This window comes from Phyllobates terribilis, unplaced genomic scaffold, assembly GCF_046119375.1.
Source record: "Phyllobates terribilis strain yellow unplaced genomic scaffold, ASM4611937v1 Scaffold_160__1_contigs__length_4322635, whole genome shotgun sequence".
Lineage (NCBI taxonomy): Eukaryota > Metazoa > Chordata > Amphibia > Anura > Dendrobatidae > Phyllobates > Phyllobates terribilis.
Window position 1 is genome coordinate 3558567 of NW_027362920.1, and position 19568 is coordinate 3578134.

The following is a 19568-nucleotide window of genomic DNA, read 5'->3' on the forward strand; positions in this document are numbered from 1 at the left end:
TGTTCCCACCCGCCTCAACACCGTTGGAAGGGAGGAGAACCAATTAAGGCGGGGGGTGGGGTGGAACGAGCAGCGCTCTACCCTTAGCAGGAGGGCTCCTGATTACATACCTCTCCTGCTGCTGCTGCTGCTGGCTGTCCAGCAGCAGACTGAAGGTGGCTGCTGCTGTGCACAGGTATATAAAGGCTCAGAGCCTATTATGACACGCGCAGCCAGCGTTCCATTGCCACATTCCATCTACTGCAGGCAGGATACCTGGCTGGCTGAATGTCGCTGAGAAGCTCACAGAGACCGCCATAAGCAACAGTTTAACAGAATGCCACAGACTAATCAACCAAACTTTTTGGGTTGGGTTCTCTTTTATAGTCTGCAGGCATTAAATGAAAGAAGTCAGTGTTCCAGCAGAAGGAGACAACGTTTCAGAAAAGGCATTGTAGCAAACCAAAAAAGAAATTTTAAGCGCAGCAGAGTAACCAGCGCACATACCTGTTAGCTCAGGTGAGTTTAAAAGGCTGCTGTTGATAACAAGGGCATTTGCTAAATAGATGGTGTGTGTGCAACAATATACTGAAAGGTCAATTATATTGTGCAGCTTATCTCACCACCTGTAGTTATTTAGGTGAAAGCTCCAAAATGCTTGCCTAATATGTCTGTTTATCCAAAAGGAAGTAAAAAGGGAGAGCTAGAAAGATAGCATTGCATCACATTACATGGCAATGCAATGCACAGTTGCTGAAGTTGAACCAAAATGAGCTTGTAATCTGGCTTCTGCAACTTTGAACATGAAAAATCCAATGAGGAGAAGAAAAGCAGAGCCAAAGAGTCCATCCCAAAATCCGACAAACAAGCAAAATGAACAAAAAACATTGAATTCAATTCTTTCTGATTTTAGAAACTGCATTAAAGAAGGGGTGCACCGGTCCTGGAGATACTGCAATACCAGGTCAATGCGTGGAGTGGACAGAGCAAGCTCTTTTTCCATCTCCCTGTTCTAAAAATCCATTTAATATATGGTCCCCAGATAGGGGACGTATCAGATATTAAACTGATAAGAACAGATACTACACTTGATCTTAGCCAAAAGGCCGAGAAGCGATAACCAGAATTGGTTTCAAACTACGGAGCCACCCAAGGATCCTAAAAAGTCCATTTGTGGAGATGAGCTCCTGGACTCCCGTTAAGAAGACATGTTGTCAACCTCTAGATCCCTTACATGCCTGCACTTTTCGGCTTGCTGCTGCTGCAATCCACGCGATTTAGATCTGCATAACTCCACCTCTTTAAACACAGCACCTTCACCCCCTGCTGTTCCCACCCGCCTCAACACCGTTGGAAGGGAGGAGAACCAATTAAGGCGGGGGGTGGGGTGGAACGAGCAGCTGTCTACCCTTAGCAGGAGGGCTCCTGATTACATACCTCTCCTGCTGCTGCTGCTGCTGGCTGTCCAGCAGCAGACTGAAGGTGGCTGCTGCTGTGCACAGGTATATAAAGGCTCAGAGCCTATTATGACACGCGCAGCCAGCGTTCCATTGCCACATTCCATCTACTGCAGGCAGGATACCTGGCTGGCTGAATGTCGCTGAGAAGCTCACAGAGACCGCCATAAGCAACAGTTTAACAGAATGCCACAGACTAATCAACCAAACTTTTTGGGTTGGGTTCTCTTTTATAGTCTGCAGGCATTAAATGAAAGAAGTCAGTGTTCCAGCAGAAGGAGACAACGTTTCAGAAAAGGCATTGTAGCAAACCAAAAAAGAAATTTTAAGCGCAGCAGAGTAACCAGCGCACATACCTGTTAGCTCAGGTGAGTTTAAAAGGCTGCTGTTGATAACAAGGGCATTTGCTAAATAGATGGTGTGTGTGCAACAATATACTGAAAGGTCAATTATATTGTGCAGCTTATCTCACCACCTGTAGTTATTTAGGTGAAAGCTCCAAAATGCTTGCCTAATATGTCTGTTTATCCAAAAGGAAGTAAAAAGGGAGAGCTAGAAAGATAGCATTGCATCACATTACATGGCAATGCAATGCACAGTTGCTGAAGTTGAACCAAAATGAGCTTGTAATCTGGCTTCTGCAACTTTGAACATGAAAAATCCAATGAGGAGAAGAAAAGCAGAGCCAAAGAGTCCATCCCAAAATCCGACAAACAAGCAAAATGAACAAAAAACATTGAATTCAATTCTTTCTGATTTTAGAAACTGCATTAAAGAAGGGGTGCACCGGTCCTGGAGATACTGCAATACCAGGTCAATGCGTGGAGTGGACAGAGCAAGCTCTTTTTCCATCTCCCTGTTCTAAAAATCCATTTAATATATGGTCCCCAGATAGGGGACGTATCAGATATTAAACTGATAAGAACAGATACTACACTTGATCTTAGCCAAAAGGCCGAGAAGCGATAACCAGAATTGGTTTCAAACTACGGAGCCACCCAAGGATCCTAAAAAGTCCATTTGTGGAGATGAGCTCCTGGACTCCCGTTAAGAAGACATGTTGTCAACCTCTAGATCCCTTACATGCCTGCACTTTTCGGCTTGCTGCTGCTGCAATCCACGCGTTTTAGATCTGCATAACTCCACCTCTTTAAACACAGCACCTTCACCCCCTGCTGTTCCCACCCGCCTCAACACCGTTGGAAGGGAGGAGAACCAATTAAGGCGGGGGGTGGGGTGGAACGAGCAGCTGTCTACCCTTAGCAGGAGGGCTCCTGATTACATACCTCTCCTGCTGCTGCTGCTGCTGGCTGTCCAGCAGCAGACTGAAGGTGGCTGCTGCTGTGCACAGGTATATAAAGGCTCAGAGCCTATTATGACACGCGCAGCCAGCGTTCCATTGCCACATTCCATCTACTGCAGGCAGGATACCTGGCTGGCTGAATGTCGCTGAGAAGCTCACAGAGACCGCCATAAGCAACAGTTTAACAGAATGCCACAGACTAATCAACCAAACTTTTTGGGTTGGGTTCTCTTTTATAGTCTGCAGGCATTAAATGAAAGAAGTCAGTGTTCCAGCAGAAGGAGACAACGTTTCAGAAAAGGCATTGTAGCAAACCAAAAAAGAAATTTTAAGCGCAGCAGAGTAACCAGCGCACATACCTGTTAGCTCAGGTGAGTTTAAAAGGCTGCTGTTGATAACAAGGGCATTTGCTAAATAGATAGTGTGTGTGCAACAATATACTGAAAGGTCAATTATATTGTGCAGCTTATCTCACCACCTGTAGTTATTTAGGTGAAAGCTCCAATATGCTTGCCTAATATGTCTGTTTATCCAAAAGGAAGTAAAAAGGGAGAGCTAGAAAGATAGCATTGCATCACATTACATGGCAATGCAATGCACAGTTGCTGAAGTTGAACCAAAATGAGCTTGTAATCTGGCTTCTGCAACTTTGAACATGAAAAATCCAATGAGGAGAAGAAAAGCAGAGCCAAAGAGTCCATCCCAAAATCCGACAAACAAGCAAAATGAACAAAAAACATTGAATTCAATTCTTTCTGATTTTAGAAACTGCATTAAAGAAGGGGTGCACCGGTCCTGGAGATACTGCAATACCAGGTCAATGCGTGGAGTGGACAGAGCAAGCTCTTTTTCCATCTCCCTGTTCTAAAAATCCATTTAATATATGGTCCCCAGATAGGGGACGTATCAGATATTAAACTGATAAGAACAGATACTACACTTGATCTTAGCCAAAAGGCCGAGAAGCGATAACCAGAATTGGTTTCAAACTACGGAGCCACCCAAGGATCCTAAAAAGTCCATTTGTGGAGATGAGCTCCTGGACTCCCGTTAAGAAGACATGTTGTCAACCTCTAGATCCCTTACATGCCTGCACTTTTCGGCTTGCTGCTGCTGCAATCCACGCGTTTTAGATCTGCATAACTCCGCCTCTTTAAACACAGCACCTTCACCCCCTGCTGTTCCCACCCGCCTCAACACCGTTGGAAGGGAGGAGAACCAATTAAGGCGGGGGGTGGGGTGGAACGAGCAGCTGTCTACCCTTAGCAGGAGGGCTCCTGATTACATACCTCTCCTGCTGCTGCTGCTGCTGGCTGTCCAGCAGCAGACTGAAGGTGGCTGCTGCTGTGCACAGGTATATAAAGGCTCAGAGCCTATTATGACACGCGCAGCCAGCGTTCCATTGCCACATTCCATCTACTGCAGGCAGGATACCTGGCTGGCTGAATGTCGCTGAGAAGCTCACAGAGACCGCCATAAGCAACAGTTTAACAGAATGCCACAGACTAATCAACCAAACTTTTTGGGTTGGGTTCTCTTTTATAGTCTGCAGGCATTAAATGAAAGAAGTCAGTGTTCCAGCAGAAGGAGACAACGTTTCAGAAAAGGCATTGTAGCAAACCAAAAAAGAAATTTTAAGCGCAGCAGAGTAACCAGCGCACATACCTGTTAGCTCAGGTGAGTTTAAAAGGCTGCTGTTGATAACAAGGGCATTTGCTAAATAGATGGTGTGTGTGCAACAATATACTGAAAGGTCAATTATATTGTGCAGCTTATCTCACCACCTGTAGTTATTTAGGTGAAAGCTCCAAAATGCTTGCCTAATATGTCTGTTTATCCAAAAGGAAGTAAAAAGGGAGAGCTAGAAAGATAGCATTGCATCACATTACATGGCAATGCAATGCACAGTTGCTGAAGTTGAACCAAAATGAGCTTGTAATCTGGCTTCTGCAACTTTGAACATGAAAAATCCAATGAGGAGAAGAAAAGCAGAGCCAAAGAGTCCATCCCAAAATCCGACAAACAAGCAAAATGAACAAAAAATATTGAATTCAATTCTTTCTGATTTTAGAAACTGCATTAAAGAAGGGGTGCACCGGTCCTGGAGATACTGCAATACCAGGTCAATGCGTGGAGTGGACAGAGCAAGCTCTTTTTCCATCTCCCTGTTCTAAAAATCCATTTAATATATGGTCCCCAGATAGGGGACGTATCAGATATTAAACTGATAAGAACAGATACTACACTTGATCTTAGCCAAAAGGCCGAGAAGCGATAACCAGAATTGGTTTCAAACTACGGAGCCACCCAAGGATCCTAAAAAGTCCATTTGTGGAGATGAGCTCCTGGACTCCCGTTAAGAAGACATGTTGTCAACCTCTAGATCCCTTACATGCCTGCACTTTTCGGCTTGCTGCTGCTGCAATCCACGCGTTTTAGATCTGCATAACTCCACCTCTTTAAACACAGCACCTTCACCCCCTGCTGTTCCCACCCGCCTCAACACCGTTGGAAGGGAGGAGAACCAATTAAGGCGGGGGGTGGGGTGGAACGAGCAGCTGTCTACCCTTAGCAGGAGGGCTCCTGATTACATACCTCTCCTGCTGCTGCTGCTGCTGGCTGTCCAGCAGCAGACTGAAGGTGGCTGCTGCTGTGCACAGGTATATAAAGGCTCAGAGCCTATTATGACACGCGCAGCCAGCGTTCCATTGCCACATTCCATCTACTGCAGGCAGGATACCTGGCTGGCTGAATGTCGCTGAGAAGCTCACAGAGACCGCCATAAGCAACAGTTTAACAGAATGCCACAGACTAATCAACCAAACTTTTTGGGTTGGGTTCTCTTTTATAGTCTGCAGGCATTAAATGAAAGAAGTCAGTGTTCCAGCAGAAGGAGACAACGTTTCAGAAAAGGCATTGTAGCAAACCAAAAAAGAAATTTTAAGCGCAGCAGAGTAACCAGCGCACATACCTGTTAGCTCAGGTGAGTTTAAAAGGCTGCTGTTGATAACAAGGGCATTTGCTAAATAGATGGTGTGTGTGCAACAATATACTGAAAGGTCAATTATATTGTGCAGCTTATCTCACCACCTGTAGTTATTTAGGTGAAAGCTCCAAAATGCTTGCCTAATATGTCTGTTTATCCAAAAGGAAGTAAAAAGGGAGAGCTAGAAAGATAGCATTGCATCACATTACATGGCAATGCAATGCACAGTTGCTGAAGTTGAACCAAAATGAGCTTGTAATCTGGCTTCTGCAACTTTGAGCATGAAAAATCCAATGAGGAGAAGAAAAGCAGAGCCAAAGAGTCCATCCCAAAATCCGACAAACAAGCAAAATGAACAAAAAACATTGAATTCAATTCTTTCTGATTTTAGAAACTGCATTAAAGAAGGGGTGCACCGGTCCTGGAGATACTGCAATACCAGGTCAATGCGTGGAGTGGACAGAGCAAGCTCTTTTTCCATCTCCCTGTTCTAAAAATCCATTTAATATATGGTCCCCAGATAGGGGACGTATCAGATATTAAACTGATAAGAACAGATACTACACTTGATCTTAGCCAAAAGGCCGAGAAGCGATAACCAGAATTGGTTTCAAACTACGGAGCCACCCAAGGATCCTAAAAAGTCCATTTGTGGAGATGAGCTCCTGGACTCCCGTTAAGAAGACATGTTGTCAACCTCTAGATCCCTTACATGCCTGCACTTTTCGGCTTGCTGCTGCTGCAATCCACGCGTTTTAGATCTGCATAACTCCACCTCTTTAAACACAGCACCTTCACCCCCTGCTGTTCCCACCCGCCTCAACACCGTTGGAAGGGAGGAGAACCAATTAAGGCGGGGGGTGGGGTGGAACGAGCAGCTGTCTACCCTTAGCAGGAGGGCTCCTGATTACATACCTCTCCTGCTGCTGCTGCTGCTGGCTGTCCAGCAGCAGACTGAAGGTGGCTGCTGCTGTGCACAGGTATATAAAGGCTCAGAGCCTATTATGACACGCGCAGCCAGCGTTCCATTGCCACATTCCATCTACTGCAGGCAGGATACCTGGCTGGCTGAATGTCGCTGAGAAGCTCACAGAGACCGCCATAAGCAACAGTTTAACAGAATGCCACAGACTAATCAACCAAACTTTTTGGGTTGGGTTCTCTTTTATAGTCTGCAGGCATTAAATGAAAGAAGTCAGTGTTCCAGCAGAAGGAGACAACGTTTCAGAAAAGGCATTGTAGCAAACCAAAAAAGAAATTTTAAGCGCAGCAGAGTAACCAGCGCACATACCTGTTAGCTCAGGTGAGTTTAAAAGGCTGCTGTTGATAACAAGGGCATTTGCTAAATAGATGGTGTGTGTGCAACAATATACTGAAAGGTCAATTATATTGTGCAGCTTATCTCACCACCTGTAGTTATTTAGGTGAAAGCTCCAAAATGCTTGCCTAATATGTCTGTTTATCCAAAAGGAAGTAAAAAGGGAGAGCTAGAAAGATAGCATTGCATCACATTACATGGCAATGCAATGCACAGTTGCTGAAGTTGAACCAAAATGAGCTTGTAATCTGGCTTCTGCAACTTTGAACATGAAAAATCCAATGAGGAGAAGAAAAGCAGAGCCAAAGAGTCCATCCCAAAATCCGACAAACAAGCAAAATGAACAAAAAACATTGAATTCAATTCTTTCTGATTTTAGAAACTGCATTAAAGAAGGGGTGCACCGGTCCTGGAGATACTGCAATACCAGGTCAATGCGTGGAGTGGACAGAGCAAGCTCTTTTTCCATCTCCCTGTTCTAAAAATCCATTTAATATATGGTCCCCAGATAGGGGACGTATCAGATATTAAACTGATAAGAACAGATACTACACTTGATCTTAGCCAAAAGGCCGAGAAGCGATAACCAGAATTGGTTTCAAACTACGGAGCCACCCAAGGATCCTAAAAAGTCCATTTGTGGAGATGAGCTCCTGGACTCCCGTTAAGAAGACATGTTGTCAACCTCTAGATCCCTTACATGCCTGCACTTTTCGGCTTGCTGCTGCTGCAATCCACGCGTTTTAGATCTGCATAACTCCACCTCTTTAAACACAGCACCTTCACCCCCTGCTGTTCCCACCCGCCTCAACACCGTTGGAAGGGAGGAGAACCAATTAAGGCGGGGGGTGGGGTGGAACGAGCAGCTGTCTACCCTTAGCAGGAGGGCTCCTGATTACATACCTCTCCTGCTGCTGCTGCTGCTGGCTGTCCAGCAGCAGACTGAAGGTGGCTGCTGCTGTGCACAGGTATATAAAGGCTCAGAGCCTATTATGACACGCGCAGCCAGCGTTCCATTGCCACATTCCATCTACTGCAGGCAGGATACCTGGCTGGCTGAATGTCGCTGAGAAGCTCACAGAGACCGCCATAAGCAACAGTTTAACAGAATGCCACAGACTAATCAACCAAACTTTTTGGGTTGGGTTCTCTTTTATAGTCTGCAGGCATTAAATGAAAGAAGTCAGTGTTCCAGCAGAAGGAGACAACGTTTCAGAAAAGGCATTGTAGCAAACCAAAAAAGAAATTTTAAGCGCAGCAGAGTAACCAGCGCACATACCTGTTAGCTCAGGTGAGTTTAAAAGGCTGCTGTTGATAACAAGGGCATTTGCTAAATAGATGGTGTGTGTGCAACAATATACTGAAAGGTCAATTATATTGTGCAGCTTATCTCACCACCTGTAGTTATTTAGGTGAAAGCTCCAAAATGCTTGCCTAATATGTCTGTTTATCCAAAAGGAAGTAAAAAGGGAGAGCTAGAAAGATAGCATTGCATCACATTACATGGCAATGCAATGCACAGTTGCTGAAGTTGAACCAAAATGAGCTTGTAATCTGGCTTCTGCAACTTTGAACATGAAAAATCCAATGAGGAGAAGAAAAGCAAAGCCAAAGAGTCCATCCCAAAATCCGACAAACAAGCAAAATGAACAAAAAACATTGAATTCAATTCTTTCTGATTTTAGAAACTGCATTAAAGAAGGGGTGCACCGGTCCTGGAGATACTGCAATACCAGGTCAATGCGTGGAGTGGACAGAGCAAGCTCTTTTTCCATCTCCCTGTTCTAAAAATCCATTTAATATATGGTCCCCAGATAGGGGACGTATCAGATATTAAACTGATAAGAACAGATACTACACTTGATCTTAGCCAAAAGGCCGAGAAGCGATAACCAGAATTGGTTTCAAACTACGGAGCCACCCAAGGATCCTAAAAAGTCCATTTGTGGAGATGAGCTCCTGGACTCCCGTTAAGAAGACATGTTGTCAACCTCTAGATCCCTTACATGCCTGCACTTTTCGGCTTGCTGCTGCTGCAATCCACGCGTTTTAGATCTGCATAACTCCACCTCTTTAAACACAGCACCTTCACCCCCTGCTGTTCCCACCCGCCTCAACACCGTTGGAAGGGAGGAGAACCAATTAAGGCGGGGGGTGGGGTGGAACGAGCAGTTGTCTACCCTTAGCAGGAGGGCTCCTGATTACATACCTCTCCTGCTGCTGCTGCTGCTGGCTGTCCAGCAGCAGACTGAAGGTGGCTGCTGCTGTGCACAGGTATATAAAGGCTCAGAGCCTATTATGACACGCGCAGCCAGCGTTCCATTGCCACATTCCATCTACTGCAGGCAGGATACCTGGCTGGCTGAATGTCGCTGAGAAGCTCACAGAGACCGCCATAAGCAACAGTTTAACAGAATGCCACAGACTAATCAACCAAACTTTTTGGGTTGGGTTCTCTTTTATAGTCTGCAGGCATTAAATGAAAGAAGTCAGTGTTCCAGCAGAAGGAGACAACGTTTCAGAAAAGGCATTGTAGCAAACCAAAAAAGAAATTTTAAGCGCAGCAGAGTAACCAGCGCACATACCTGTTAGCTCAGGTGAGTTTAAAAGGCTGCTGTTGATAACAAGGGCATTTGCTAAATAGATGGTGTGTGTGCAACAATATACTGAAAGGTCAATTATATTGTGCAGCTTATCTCACCACCTGTAGTTATTTAGGTGAAAGCTCCAAAATGCTTGCCTAATATGTCTGTTTATCCAAAAGGAAGTAAAAAGGGAGAGCTAGAAAGATAGCATTGCATCACATTACATGGCAATGCAATGCACAGTTGCTGAAGTTGAACCAAAATGAGCTTGTAATCTGGCTTCTGCAACTTTGAACATGAAAAATCCAATGAGGAGAAGAAAAGCAAAGCCAAAGAGTCCATCCCAAAATCCGACAAACAAGCAAAATGAACAAAAAACATTGAATTCAATTCTTTCTGATTTTAGAAACTGCATTAAAGAAGGGGTGCACCGGTCCTGGAGATACTGCAATACCAGGTCAATGCGTGGAGTGGACAGAGCAAGCTCTTTTTCCATCTCCCTGTTCTAAAAATCCATTTAATATATGGTCCCCAGATAGGGGACGTATCAGATATTAAACTGATAAGAACAGATACTACACTTGATCTTAGCCAAAAGGCCGAGAAGCGATAACCAGAATTGGTTTCAAACTAGGGAGCCACCCAAGGATCCTGAAAAGTCCATTTGTGGAGATGAGCTCCTGGACTCCCGTTAAGAAGACATGTTGTCAACCTCTAGATCCCTTACATGCCTGCACTTTTCGGCTTGCTGCTGCTGCGATCCACGCGTTTTAGATCTGCATAACTCCACCTCTTTAAACACAGCACCTTCACCCCCTGCTGTTCCCACCCGCCTCAACACCGTTGGAAGGGAGGAGAACCAATTAAGGCGGGGGGTGGGGTGGAACGAGCAGCTGTCTACCCTTAGCAGGAGGGCTCCTGATTACATACCTCTCCTGCTGCTGCTGCTGCTGGCTGTCCAGCAGCAGACTGAAGGTGGCTGCTGCTGTGCACAGGTATATAAAGGCTCAGAGCCTATTATGACACGCGCAGCCAGCGTTCCATTGCCACATTCCATCTACTGCAGGCAGGATACCTGGCTGGCTGAATGTCGCTGAGAAGCTCACAGAGACCGCCATAAGCAACAGTTTAACAGAATGCCACAGACTAATCAACCAAACTTTTTGGGTTGGGTTCTCTTTTATAGTCTGCAGGCATTAAATGAAAGAAGTCAGTGTTCCAGCAGAAGGAGACAACGTTTCAGAAAAGGCATTGTAGCAAACCAAAAAAGAAATTTTAAGCGCAGCAGAGTAACCAGCGCACATACCTGTTAGCTCAGGTGAGTTTAAAAGGCTGCTGTTGATAACAAGGGCATTTGCTAAATAGATGGTGTGTGTGCAACAATATACTGAAAGGTCAATTATATTGTGCAGCTTATCTCACCACCTGTAGTTATTTAGGTGAAAGCTCCAAAATGCTTGCCTAATATGTCTGTTTATCCAAAAGGAAGTAAAAAGGGAGAGCTAGAAAGATAGCATTGCATCACATTACATGGCAATGCAATGCACAGTTGCTGAAGTTGAACCAAAATGAGCTTGTAATCTGGCTTCTGCAACTTTGAACATGAAAAATCCAATGAGGAGAAGAAAAGCAGAGCCAAAGAGTCCATCCCAAAATCCGACAAACAAGCAAAATGAACAAAAAACATTGAATTCAATTCTTTCTGATTTTAGAAACTGCATTAAAGAAGGGGTGCACCGGTCCTGGAGATACTGCAATACCAGGTCAATGCGTGGAGTGGACAGAGCAAGCTCTTTTTCCATCTCCCTGTTCTAAAAATCCATTTAATATATGGTCCCCAGATAGGGGACGTATCAGATATTAAACTGATAAGAACAGATACTACACTTGATCTTAGCCAAAAGGCCGAGAAGCGATAACCAGAATTGGTTTCAAACTACGGAGCCACCCAAGGATCCTAAAAAGTCCATTTGTGGAGATGAGCTCCTGGACTCCCGTTAAGAAGACATGTTGTCAACCTCTAGATCCCTTACATGCCTGCACTTTTCGGCTTGCTGCTGCTGCAATCCACGCGTTTTAGATCTGCATAACTCCACCTCTTTAAACACAGCACCTTCACCCCCTGCTGTTCCCACCCGCCTCAACACCGTTGGAAGGGAGGAGAACCAATTAAGGCGGGGGGTGGGGTGGAACGAGCAGCTGTCTACCCTTAGCAGGAGGGCTCCTGATTACATACCTCTCCTGCTGCTGCTGCTGCTGCTGGCTGTCCAGCAGCAGACTGAAGGTGGCTGCTGCTGTGCACAGGTATATAAAGGCTCAGAGCCTATTATGACACGCGCAGCCAGCGTTCCATTGCCACATTCCATCTACTGCAGGCAGGATACCTGGCTGGCTGAATGTCGCTGAGAAGCTCACAGAGACCGCCATAAGCAACAGTTTAACAGAATGCCACAGACTAATCAACCAAACTTTTTGGGTTGGGTTCTCTTTTATAGTCTGCAGGCATTAAATGAAAGAAGTCAGTGTTCCAGCAGAAGGAGACAACGTTTCAGAAAAGGCATTGTAGCAAACCAAAAAAGAAATTTTAAGCGCAGCAGAGTAACCAGCGCACATACCTGTTAGCTCAGGTGAGTTTAAAAGGCTGCTGTTGATAACAAGGGCATTTGCTAAATAGATGGTGTGTGTGCAACAATATACTGAAAGGTCAATTATATTGTGCAGCTTATCTCACCACCTGTAGTTATTTAGGTGAAAGCTCCAAAATGCTGGGCTAATATGTCTGTTTATCCAAAAGGAAGTAAAAAGGGAGAGCTAGAAAGATAGCATTGCATCACATTACATGGCAATGCAATGCACAGTTGCTGAAGTTGAACCAAAATGAGCTTGTAATCTGGCTTCTGCAACTTTGAACATGAAAAATCCAATGAGGAGAAGAAAAGCAGAGCCAAAGAGTCCATCCCAAAATCCGACAAACAAGCAAAATGAACAAAAAACATTGAATTCAATTCTTTCTGATTTTAGAAACTGCATTAAAGAAGGGGTGCACCGGTCCTGGAGATACTGCAATACCAGGTCAATGCGTGGAGTGGACAGAGCAAGCTCTTTTTCCATCTCCCTGTTCTAAAAATCCATTTAATATATGGTCCCCAGATAGGGGACGTATCAGATATTAAACTGATAAGAACAGATACTACACTTGATCTTAGCCAAAAGACCGAGAAGCGATAACCAGAATTGGTTTCAAACTACGGAGCCACCCAAGGATCCTAAAAAGTCCATTTGTGGAGATGAGCTCCTGGACTCCCGTTAAGAAGACATGTTGTCAACCTCTAGATCCCTTACATGCCTGCACTTTTCGGCTTGCTGCTGCTGCAATCCACGCGTTTTAGATCTGCATAACTCCACCTCTTTAAACACAGCACCTTCACCCCCTGCTGTTCCCACCCGCCTCAACACCGTTGGAAGGGAGGAGAACCAATTAAGGCGGGGGGTGGGGTGGAACGAGCAGCTGTCTACCCTTAGCAGGAGGGCTCCTGATTACATACCTCTCCTGCTGCTGCTGCTGCTGCTGGCTGTCCAGCAGCAGACTGAAGGTGGCTGCTGCTGTGCACAGGTATATAAAGGCTCAGAGCCTATTATGACACGCGCAGCCAGCGTTCCATTGCCACATTCCATCTACTGCAGGCAGGATACCTGGCTGGCTGAATGTCGCTGAGAAGCTCACAGAGACCGCCATAAGCAACAGTTTAACAGAATGCCACAGACTAATCAACCAAACTTTTTGGGTTGGGTTCTCTTTTATAGTCTGCAGGCATTAAATGAAAGAAGTCAGTGTTCCAGCAGAAGGAGACAACGTTTCAGAAAAGGCATTGTAGCAAACCAAAAAAGAAATTTTAAGCGCAGCAGAGTAACCAGCGCACATACCTGTTAGCTCAGGTGAGTTTAAAAGGCTGCTGTTGATAACAAGGGCATTTGCTAAATAGATGGTGTGTGTGCAACAATATACTGAAAGGTCAATTATATTGTGCAGCTTATCTCACCACCTGTAGTTATTTAGGTGAAAGCTCCAAAATGCTTGCCTAATATGTCTGTTTATCCAAAAGGAAGTAAAAAGGGAGAGCTAGAAAGATAGCATTGCATCACATTACATGGCAATGCAATGCACAGTTGCTGAAGTTGAACCAAAATGAGCTTGTAATCTGGCTTCTGCAACTTTGAACATGAAAAATCCAATGAGGAGAAGAAAAGCAGAGCCAAAGAGTCCATCCCAAAATCCGACAAACAAGCAAAATGAACAAAAAACATTGAATTCAATTCTTTCTGATTTTAGAAACTGCATTAAAGAAGGGGTGCACCGGTCCTGGAGATACTGCAATACCAGGTCAATGCGTGGAGTGGACAGAGCAAGCTCTTTTTCCATCTCCCTGTTCTAAAAATCCATTTAATATATGGTCCCCAGATAGGGGACGTATCAGATATTAAACTGATAAGAACAGATTTTGCGTTTATATTTAAAATATCGTAGTCTTTATCTTTTCTTCAGAGCTTTAAAATAACATCTTCCATAGGTGATAGTTCCATATACTCAGGGCTCTTTTCTTTCCAAGCTTCTTCATATCCATTAGGTAGTACATATAAATTTCACTTAATGCCAGTCTTATACAATCCTTGACTTCTATATAGTCTCTTTTAAACAACAATATGTTTCTGGTCTTCCATAGAGCACTTTTAACACAACTCAAAGTGCACCATAAAACTCTCTCTTTTTCTTTCGTCATGTTTGGTAAAATCCCATATAAAACCACTTCATGGCTTAAAAAATTAAGACCAGATAAAAATTTTAAAAGCTCACCACAGTCTTTCCACACTTGCTGTGCAAAATCACAATTCCAAATAAGGTGCATAGTAGTCTCATCATTATTGCACTGATGCCTCGGGCAGGTTTGTATAGTGCTCAGTCTTCTTTTATACTGGAAATCACGAGTCGGTAAACATTCCTGCACAATCATCCAAGCTAAGTCTTTATGTTGATTCATCAGGTAAGGTGCATTTGTTAAATTCCATATTTTAGTGACTCTGCTATATGAATAATGGCTTATGGGCGTCAAAGTTTCTTTCTTTTTTAATTGCTGCAGCAGCTTCCTTGCATTCTTCAATGTCTCCATCTCAAAAGAATCTAGGCCATATAATCTGATAACTTTCTCCAGGATGGCATATTGTTGTGGAGGTGATAACAACACTGGGCTTGTTAAAGAAATGGATATCCACTTTCGCCTCCTAAAAATGTGGCCAGCTGCATATCTTAAAAAATGTGCCCAAGGGCTTGAAGCAAACATATATTTAAAACAGAGGCTAAAAAACTTGGAGTATAAAAACAGTTTGACGTTGGGAACATCCTTACCACCAAGGTGGTGCATCTTGTACATTGTTTCTCTCTTCACCTTTTCGAACTTAGAGTTCCACACAAATTCAAACAGCATTCTCTGTAATCTTCTCGCTGTAAGGTCACTTGGGGGATAAACATAACTGAGATATAACATGACAGGAAGCAGAAGGGCCTTAATAATTAAAACTTTACCTTCGATTGTTAATTTTCTTAATTTCCAAAAGTCAATCTTCTTTTGTATTTTGTCCCTTACTCCATCCCAGCTCTTCATTCCATCATTCTGTCGATCAAAAATCACGCCCAGAATTTTAATCTTCTCTGACTGCATCGGGAGATCAGGGATGGACACATCCGCCCAATTGCCACGGACAAAACAATCACATTTCTCAATGTTTAACTTAAAACCTGAGGCTTCACAAAAAAAATTGGTCGTTCTTATAGCTCTCCTGAGAGCGGCAGGTGATGAACAAAAAATAGTAATATCATCCATGTAGCCCATTACCTTCACATCTCTTCCATGTCCTCCACGGATAGGGACACCTTTAATCACTTTATCCTCTCGTAGCATAGATAAAAGAGGCTCTATTGCACATATAAATAGCACTGGGGACAAAGGGCAGCCTTGCTTCACACCTGAATGCAAAAACACTTCATTAGACAAAAATCCATTGATTAAAATTTTACTAAAAGAGTTCTTATATAAAAGTGCCACTTGCTTGATAAAAATTTCAGGGAAGCCCATTTTTTTTAAAACCAACCATAAAAAACAATGAGAGACACGATCAAAAGCCTTTTGAAAATCCAACGATAAAATTGCTAAGTCTTGCTTCCTGGATTGCTGGTACCATATGACATCGCGGATGGTATTGAGATGCTCCGCAACTCCTCTTCCTGGCACCCCACATACCTGGTCTTCATAAATAACTTTGGATAAAACTTTTTTAAAACGGTTCACTAAAATTTTGGACATCAACTTGTAATCAACATTCAACAGTGTGATTGGTCTCCAGTTTGCCAGATGGGATTTGGCTCCTTTTTTAAAAATCAGGGAGACCAGACCACTTCTCCAAGATATAGGCAGGATATCACACTTAAAAGCTTCTTTGATTACTAAAAACAAGTCGGGTTTTAAAAAATTCCAAAATTCACGATAAAATTCAACAGGCAAACCGTCAGAACCAGGGGTTTTCCCATAGGAAAAACTTTTGATAGCAGCATCTACTTCCGACAAGGTGACTTCAGTGCATAACAATTCTTGGTCTTCGCGGCTCAGACTATTTTTTAATGAATTAAGGGCATCTTCAGTAAAAGACTGGTCTATAGTTTTCTCATTAAAAAGCTGCTGATAAAACTGGTGAGCTTGGTTGAGCATACCTTCAGTTGTAGTTTCACCCTCTAATTCTGTTATCATTTCCTTAGCAGCAACTACTTTTTTAAAAAAAAATCTTGAGCACTTTTCATTTTTCTCCATCACTTCAATTTTTGAGTTATAAATTATTTCCTTACCCTTCGACTCTATACTCTTTTTAATTTCTTTTTTTGTTGCTTCAATTAAATCGTCCATTTCAAGTCCCACATCTCTTAGTTGATAACAGGTCTGCAATTTAGTAATAAGCCTTTTATGCCAAGCGGACTTTTCTCTTGCATTGGCTATGCTGACCTTGATAAAAAAACTTTTTATCTTCATCTTGCTGTATTCCCACCATTCTAGCAGAGTTAAAAATTTTTGTTGTTTTGTTCTTAAATAATTAAAAAACGCTTTAAAATCTGTTCTTACCTTAGGATCTTGTAACAATGTTGTATTTAGCCTCCAAACTCCTCTTGCCTTGACAAGCCCAGGTAATTCTAACTCTGATAGCAACATCTTATGATCTGAAAAAATGTTTGGGATTAAGACAACAGATTTGACATTCACATATTGGGACATGAAAATAAAATCAATACGAGATTTAGAAGAAGAGTTCTCCCAAGTATAACCGGGATCATTACTACGGATCTCTTTCCAGGAGTCTCTAAGAAAAAAATCAGTTAACAAATCCTTTAGTTGTTTCTCTGTTTTGTCTTTTTTAGGAACGGTGGAACTCCCGCTTCTCCCTTCACCAGGCAAGACACAATTGAAATCCCCACAGAACATCAGAGGCGATGAACCAGGTAGGTAATATTGCACATCTTCAAACAACTGATGTCTCTCTTCCTTCACCGGAGAAGCATAAATGTTCAAAAGTCTAAAGTCCACACCTTTAAAACTAATATTTAAGAAAAGAGCACGTCCAGAAGAAATGTCCACAAAAGAGTTGATTTTAAAGTCATGCGACCTAAACAGCACTCCAATGCCAGAGGAACGATTTTCATTATCTCCGGACCAGATAGAGGGCCCATGAGGCCAATCTTTTCTTAAATCTGCATAATTCATATCAAAGTCAATGTTACATTCTTGCAAACAAAAGACATCACAGTCCACTGTTGACAGGTAGGAAAACAAAGCAGCCCTTCTTTTAGAGCCCCTTATACTCCTCACATTGAGCGAGGCTACTTTAATTGATGAGGTCATGATAGGATAGTTCAGGTCACACTACTGTCAGAATCAGACATAAAGCCCACCGATGTTAACGGGCTCTGCACTTCTGAGTCCGAAAAATAAATGTTTATAGGGTCTGAAGGCCTTGGCTCCTCAGGAGGGGCAGCGGGAGCCATTGGCTTGTATTGCAGAAGACTTGGTTTTAATGGACACTTCTTGGAAGTCTCCCTGGCCACATTCTCATCAGACCTATCATCTGTTTTCCTTTTCCTACGAGTTTCCAGCTCCATTGCTTCTTCCTCCGAGCTAAATGTCCCGATTTCAGCAGAGGGACTCCCCTCCACCACCATATCACCCGGATCAGAATCAGCAGCCCAGTCCTTAGATGAAGCTTCCCTCCTCTCAGGACGGACAGGTTTCTCAGCTGGAGGTTTCTGCATAGACGTGGGCTTATGCGCAGCAGGAATAGGAGAACTGGCAGGTTTTCCCTGTGCAGCAGGCACTGAAGTGCTTGTGGACCCGCCTACAGGGGGTTGTGTTCGCACAGTAGATACAGGAACACCGGTGGGACCCCCCTTAGCAGCAGGAGCAGGAGGGTTGGTTGGCTTCCTCTGTGCAGCAGGTGCAGACGTACCACCTGATGTACTAGCAGGCTTGGTCTGTGGAGCAGGTACTGGAGAGCTAGAAGACTGCCCCCGCGCTGTAGACGCACCCGCAGGAGCAGGAACAGCAGAGGGTTGCCTCTGCCCCCCGGGAGCAGATGGAGGCACACGGGCAGGTTGCTTTGCCAGCGTTTCAGCATAGGTTTCCGCCTTTTTCTTCAAAGGACACTCCCGGAAGGAGTGACCTGGGACCCGGCAGATGTTGCACACCATCTCATTGGTACAGTCCATTGTGGCATGTCCATGCTTGTAGCACTTCTTACAGATTGCCACCTCCTCCTTGCAGTTCTCATAAGTGTGACCGAAACACATGCATTTCCGGCAGAAGAGGGGCATGTCCGGGTAGAAGAGGCGCCCCCGCTCCCTACCGATCAGGAAACTTGACGGAGGATGACGCTGACCACCAATGCCATTTGGATCTTCACAAAATTTAACAAAAAATTTATGCTTTCCCGTCCAGAGGTTTTCCTCATTCATGACCTTGTGGGAATAGCGCAGTTCTGGGAAATAGTTTTGAAGAAAGCAAATAATATTAACTAAGGGAACATGAGGGTTGCTCATCTGAACCACGAGCGGCTTCTCTCCACCGGAGTAAAGGATGACAAAGGTGAGTCCTTTAAGATCCTCATCTGAAAGGTGCAGGTGAATCTGGCGGAAGAGGTTCTGGCACGCATACTCCGACTCCAGAGTCAAAGTGAAGGAACCGGGGCGATCTTGAAGGGCCAGGATGTCTTCCCTCTTTACTCCTAGGATCTCCAGCAGCACTCTCCTCACGAAAAACTTCAAGGTCATCTTCTCCTTGGATGCATCGTCCACTTCGATCTTGAAAGAGTTCTTGATGCGAAGGTCACCAGCTCTGGCATAGCGCACTGCGGCCGCTACTGCTGATGCCATCTTCAAAAGGTAGATAGGGTCGATCGCCTTCTTGGTTTCTTTGCGTATCTGCCCCCTAAAGCAGCATGAGGCTTAAGACGGCTTTTACACCGCCGATGCCTCAAGGCCAAGGGCACGATTGGCTTAGAATCCTTCTGGCAAGATATGGTATCTTAGCCAAAAGGCCGAGAAGCGATAACCAGAATTGGTTTCAAACTACGGAGCCACCCAAGGATCCTAAAAAGTCCATTTGTGGAGATGAGCTCCTGGACTCCCGTTAAGAAGACATGTTGTCAACCTCTAGATCCCTTACATGCCTGCACTTTTCGGCTTGCTGCTGCTGCAATCCACGCGTTTTAGATCTGCATAACTCCACCTCTTTAAACACAGCACCTTCACCCCCTGCTGTTCCCACCCGCCTCAACACCGTTGGAAGGGAGGAGAACCAATTAAGGTGGGGGGTGGGGTGGAACGAGCAGCTGTCTACCCTTAGCAGGAGGG

The 19568-nt window shown here is 44.2% G+C and overlaps 10 non-coding genes and 1 pseudogene across 10 annotated transcripts; all 11 read right to left on the reverse strand.

Annotated features, from left to right (window-relative positions):
* Positions 1 to 906: 906 nt before the first annotated feature.
* Positions 907 to 1097, reverse strand: LOC141207611 (U2 spliceosomal RNA). The gene has a single exon (XR_012277942.1). It is a non-coding gene; the product is annotated as a U2 spliceosomal RNA (small nuclear RNA).
* Positions 1098 to 2212: 1115 nt separating this feature from the next.
* LOC141207612 (U2 spliceosomal RNA) lies at positions 2213 to 2403 on the reverse strand. The gene has a single exon (XR_012277943.1). It is a non-coding gene; the product is annotated as a U2 spliceosomal RNA (small nuclear RNA).
* A 1115-nt stretch (positions 2404 to 3518) lies between these two features.
* LOC141207613 (U2 spliceosomal RNA) lies at positions 3519 to 3709 on the reverse strand. The gene has a single exon (XR_012277944.1). It is a non-coding gene; the product is annotated as a U2 spliceosomal RNA (small nuclear RNA).
* A 1115-nt stretch (positions 3710 to 4824) lies between these two features.
* LOC141207614 (U2 spliceosomal RNA) lies at positions 4825 to 5015 on the reverse strand. Its single transcript, XR_012277945.1, has one exon. It is a non-coding gene; the product is annotated as a U2 spliceosomal RNA (small nuclear RNA).
* Positions 5016 to 6130: 1115 nt separating this feature from the next.
* On the reverse strand, positions 6131 to 6321 carry LOC141207615 (U2 spliceosomal RNA). Its single transcript, XR_012277946.1, has one exon. It is a non-coding gene; the product is annotated as a U2 spliceosomal RNA (small nuclear RNA).
* Positions 6322 to 7436: 1115 nt separating this feature from the next.
* Positions 7437 to 7627, reverse strand: LOC141207616 (U2 spliceosomal RNA). The gene has a single exon (XR_012277947.1). It is a non-coding gene; the product is annotated as a U2 spliceosomal RNA (small nuclear RNA).
* Positions 7628 to 8742: 1115 nt separating this feature from the next.
* LOC141207617 (U2 spliceosomal RNA) lies at positions 8743 to 8933 on the reverse strand. The gene has a single exon (XR_012277948.1). It is a non-coding gene; the product is annotated as a U2 spliceosomal RNA (small nuclear RNA).
* A 1115-nt stretch (positions 8934 to 10048) lies between these two features.
* LOC141207618 (U2 spliceosomal RNA) lies at positions 10049 to 10239 on the reverse strand. The gene has a single exon (XR_012277949.1). It is a non-coding gene; the product is annotated as a U2 spliceosomal RNA (small nuclear RNA).
* A 1115-nt stretch (positions 10240 to 11354) lies between these two features.
* Positions 11355 to 11545, reverse strand: LOC141207620 (U2 spliceosomal RNA). Its single transcript, XR_012277951.1, has one exon. It is a non-coding gene; the product is annotated as a U2 spliceosomal RNA (small nuclear RNA).
* A 1118-nt stretch (positions 11546 to 12663) lies between these two features.
* On the reverse strand, positions 12664 to 12854 carry LOC141207198 (U2 spliceosomal RNA). The gene has a single exon (XR_012277619.1). It is a non-coding gene; the product is annotated as a U2 spliceosomal RNA (small nuclear RNA).
* Positions 12855 to 13972: 1118 nt separating this feature from the next.
* On the reverse strand, positions 13973 to 14148 carry LOC141207279 (U2 spliceosomal RNA; annotated as a pseudogene).
* Between the last annotated feature and the right edge of the window lie 5420 nt (positions 14149 to 19568).